This window comes from Poecilia reticulata, chromosome 6, assembly GCF_904066995.2.
Source record: "Poecilia reticulata chromosome 6, P_reticulata-male-v2, whole genome shotgun sequence".
Classification (NCBI taxonomy): Eukaryota; Metazoa; Chordata; class Actinopteri; order Cyprinodontiformes; family Poeciliidae; genus Poecilia; species Poecilia reticulata.
The window spans coordinates 424,775-430,032 of record NC_088835.1 but is presented as its reverse complement, the minus strand read 5'-3'; positions in this window follow the sequence as shown (position 1 = coordinate 430,032).

The window sequence follows — 5,258 nt, the reverse complement described above, 5'->3', positions numbered from 1 at the left end:
TTAAAATAGCCTCCTCCCTGAATTAAATTTTTTTTTAGCACAACAGGATTAATTATGAACATATTAAACAAAAACAAGTATTTACTCTTGAAAAATAAATTTCTCAGTGAAGTTACAAAATCTTCTTTGAAATGTCTGTTTACTATGAGTCTGACATCTAGTCCTAATAGAGGAACCAACCAGTCACCTTCCTTGCTCAGTTCCAACATTCTTAGAAAGAGAATTGTGTATTGTGTATGTTAAGATAATTAACATATATTAAAATAATTATGTCAGGTTCACTTCAGGTTTGGGCAGTTAGAGTTAATGAGTCGGGTTGGATCAAATTGGACACGATGTTAATGGTAGTCAGCAACCTTTAAAATCCCATGAACCAGATATGCCCTCAATCCAGATAAATAAAACAGATTTAGAGCCACAAATATTTGAAAAAAAGACATCTTATAATTTTTGATAAATATCTGCTACAGGAAATCTGTTGTAATTTTTAAAGAGCAAATATTTTATTACCAATTTTAGGTTTTAATATAAAGAAAATATTTTTTCTTTACAGATAATGGTTACATTTTCTCACATCCAATGTTATTTGCACATAGTTTCCAGCCTAGTAACAAAAAAATAGATCTAAAAATGACTGGTACTTTGTGTCATTGTGTTGTGGAAGTCACATGTAATAACTCCATGAAAAAAAATGAAAAAATAGCTAAAATCTGGATTTGTTTTTTATCATGTATTTGCAAAACTTCAGTTGTTTCTTTAACATTATGAGTCAAAATTTTAAGAATGATTGTGGAAGGATCAAGCAGCCTGTTTGGCTCCTGAGTGGATGGACTCTACTCAGGACACTACTTATTCGCTACTTATGCCTCAAAATGTAGCCCATTTGTATCCACAAAATTCACAAGAATATGTCATGTAAGGAGTTATCTTTTCAAAATTCCTCTCCTCCCTTGACAATGAATGACTAGAGTTATGTACATAAAAACCTTCTAGACCTACAGTTTCTTTTGCCATCAGTTCTCAAGAAGGAAGTTCTGACTCTCTTATAGGCCTGGAATGTTTACTGATATTAAACAGTTTGCTCCAGAGTGTCGGCATTGCCAAGTTGCTAAAAATGTAACATCAAGGTTTAGAAGTTTTATGAGTCATCTTTGTGGATTATTGCCAAAAGAGATTGTTGCAATGTTGGAACCATCATGGAATGGGATGGAAAATGTTCCTGTAATTGCTGACATATTTAGTGAATGTATGCCACCTACCCATCATTCCCCAGGTTTTGCTGACTGAGTTGGTTCTTCAGGTCTGGTGTGTCAAGCTCCATTCATGGGCTTTGTTCATTCAATAGCTCTCTCGCTTGTATGGGGTGGAAAGGTCATGTACTTATTTTTGGAGCATGTGGTTGAGTTGCGCTGCAGGAAATGCAGTTCAACTAAACAGTTGAAATGAATTATATTGAGCAGTTGCATGTAACTCTTCATAACCAGCTGCACATTTTACCAATGTCTCAGAAATGGGACTGGACTTCTTGTCCTCCACAAGTGCCTTTGTGTTACGGGACTACCTTTCAACAAAGTTTCTATTTTTGTTTCTACTCTTTGTTTCTATCCTGTTTGGCTGTGAACCTCAGCTGCCTGTAGACTTTTTGTTGGCTTGCATTAAGAACCCTATGACAGATGAGGTTGAGAACCTGTTGGCCAAGCACCAGGATGAAATAATTGTGGCTGTTCATTGTGCTCAGGTTGCAGGGCGTAGAAAGGAGAGTTATGATCAGGCTATAAAGGAGTTTTACCTTCGTAATCACAGTGTTAGAAGTCATCATAAAATCAAGCCACTCTTGAACCCAATTGTCTACCAGGTTCTGAGAACCCCTACTGATGGAGAACCAGCTTACACTTTTGCCTCCTTTGGTGATTTACAAAGAAATCAGTTTTGTTGGGTTGAGCCAGAGACCATCTGAAACTCATCTTACAGCAGTCCATGCATCCTCCTTGCAGAGAGATTATCAAATCCTGGTCTGAGTGAGCGTCGCTCCTTCACCCTGACGTTCCTTCCCTCGGTTCGCCGATCTATGTTTTCGCATCCACCTGAATAATGTGTAGTTGCACCACTGCTTTTAACCACAATGCATCTCTGAATACCGTAGGTGCTGCTGTACTGAAATGAATGATTTTTTAATTTTAAATACCTGTTGTGTTTTTCTGCAGTATCGATACTTCACCTTAATGGTTTTCTATCTTCTGTGGGTTTTTTCTTATTTGTTGGAGTCGGTTTGTTACTGTTCCAACCAACTGAGATTACATGGTGGCTGCAGACACTAGTGGAGTTTTTCCTGCAGTGTTTTACTTTCAACCTTTCAGCAGCCATTAGCTCTTGATCCACCATCGTTGTTAAAGGTTTGTTGGGGATCTCTGGATCTGTTTTAGCGTGGTTTAGATCTCACCTAGACACCTTTGCAAGGGGTGCACCTGTCGGGCTGCGAGGCCTCAGTCAACTGTCCCCCATCTAACCCCCCTCGTGTTGTTGCGTGATGGATGGTTGTAACTGAAACTGCAATTTGGTTGTCTTTGTGACAATAACAATAAAATTCTTCTGACTTCTTAAGTTTTACAAACCTACTGATCTGATGCATGGGATACCTGAAGGCTCTGTTCTCCACCTACTTTGTGGACAGGACTGTCTTGCCTGCCCACTAATAGGTCCTGCACACAAATACAATATTGAATTTGTGTTTAAAAATAATTCAGCTTGGTCTTTGTTTTTTATTTTTGTTGTAATTATTTTGTAATGCTTCTACCTTCTTTATAAAGCACTTTTTCTCATAAATTTTTTTTATAGTTTTACTTTGTTACTTAAAATTACTATTTTAAGTATCCTCACAGAAACTTAAAATTACTATTTTAAGTAACAAAGTATTTGTACAACATACTTTTAAAGCAAGCTTTGGCATTAATTATATTTCAGGTTTTTTTTCTTGTCATTTTAGACTTCACTAAAATGATCCTTGTGCCTTATAAGCCTCTGCTTGAAGCACACAACAAAATATTTCAAAATGTGAGTGAATCATCTTACAAAATGATCTTTAGACACATTTTAATAGCAAACATATTTGTTTCTACATGAAGTACAACAGTAGCAGATTTCTATATCACTTTAATAAACATGTTTGTCCATGTAAAAAGCTTAAATCTCTCTGGCTCTGCCTAGTGCCCTCTACAGGTCAGTCGGCCAATTGTTGTAAACAGAAGGGCACATGTACTGTTTGAGCAGCTGGTTCACTTTTTCCACATCTCCTCCAACACCACTGTGAAAAAAAATAAAATCGTGAGTTAGGTTTGTTTTGTAAAATAGCTCTGATCATCTCATTATTTTCTGAGGCTTTTAATTTGAAACTTGAGTAGGAAACATTGAGTGTAACAGAAACTGTGACGATAATCAGTGGGGCAAAGTCTGCTGACATTTATACGTTTTATTTTCTTCTTATCTGTCTAACTTTTGATAACAGTGCAGATGACTTTACTGTATCTATAAATGGCGATTGTCAAAGTTACTTCCTTAAGTTGTTGACCTGCTCATACCAGACAGTCCGTTTTATTAGGTTTTATTCTGTGTGTTCAGTAGAGTTGTACCTACAATTATCCAGGCCTCATTAAAGGTAGATTTATTGGCAAAATCCCAAATTGTGTTGTGTAATTTGTAATAAGCAAATTACACAGCAGTACATTGTTAAATGAAATAAATGGTACATGGCCTGTATTTGTTTAGTACTTTATTAAGGCTACGTCTGCCAGCCTGGTGGTGGTCAGCAGCCTCTGATAAGGTGGGTGAAGTGTCTTGTCCAGGGACACAAAGACTGAGATGGAGCAGAGGTTCAAACCGGCAACCCACAGGATGAACTCCTGCCATTGTCGCCTACAATTGCCTACAGTCTTACAGAAAATGTATCCTTCTTTCAGACTGCAGTCTCAAAGTGATTAACCTAAGAACTCACATTTGTGAATCAAGTGATGTTATGATACTGGCCCCTCTGCCTGCTCATATTGTCTGTTGCACCTTTTCACCTGCCTTCAGGTACAGCTCTCCTGCTTTTTGGGATCTGAAGTCTTCAGGTCCTCTCTCTGAAACTTTAAAGGTTTCCTTGCCTGCCTGATCTTGATCATGTTCTTGTCTCCTGGATTTGACCTGCCCTGTTCTGCCCTTATCAGATACATACCTCACCATCTTCTGCTCTCTGAACAGAAGCTGGTTCCCCATGACCACCAATCCTTCTTGTGTATGACCCCTGCCTGTCCGACTATCCTGTCTGTTGCCAAAGTTTTCCTGCTCCATCTTATCAAAGCTACCTGCCCTAGTTAATCTTTTACCCACAGTGACATCATTGCTCTCTCGCCCGAGAGCCCATCAGCTCTTCTGTTTCTAAGAAACTGAATCAGGAGTTGCACATCCAGCTGGATCCTCACAGAAACTCACTGAGTTTTCTGCTGTTCCCTGAATTGTCAGTGGCCACTGACCCATTTATCCACCAGAAAACAGAAACTTTTCAACTTTTCAACTTATCTGCTCTGTGTTGAAACTTCAGGTCCCCTCTCTCAAACCTCACAAGTGTCAGAGAGGGCTTCCTAGGTTGCGTTAGGTGTTCTTGAGATGGAACCCTACAGATTCGCTGGAGCCTCATGGACCAAAGGAGCCTACACACTAAAACTCAGTGTGTGCTCTTCCACACTAGTCAGGATGTAACAATGAAATAATCGAGGAAATATGTATATGCAGTTTCCTTTCAGCATTTTTCCAGGTTCTGATAGCAAATCCACAGAAATCTCCATGGGTCCCCTGGCCTGTTGATGGGGAGATTTCATTGGGATTTTGAAATATGGCTAAGTCAAAAGAATTTACCAAAAAGTCCAGAAAATATATCTCGGTTGGCGGGAGAAAACCTCTATCTATCCATCCATTTTCTTACACCCTTGTCCCTTAGTGGAGTCAGGAGGGTTGCTGGTTCCTATCTCCAGCTAACGTTCCGGGCGAGAGGCGGGGTCACCCTGGACAGGTCGCCAGTCTGTCTGGTGGGAGAAAACAAGAAACAAGAAAAGGCTATGCCACCTGGTGGCAGAAAGAGGGAGCTTGTAAAAGTCTCCTGTCATCTGGTGAATCCAAAGTAAGTCACATTCTATACACTGAAAGACTCCATATCTGCACAACTTACCCAAAAGACAATCAGCTCAGATTCGCTAACATCTATATAAATAAATCCAAGGTTTTAT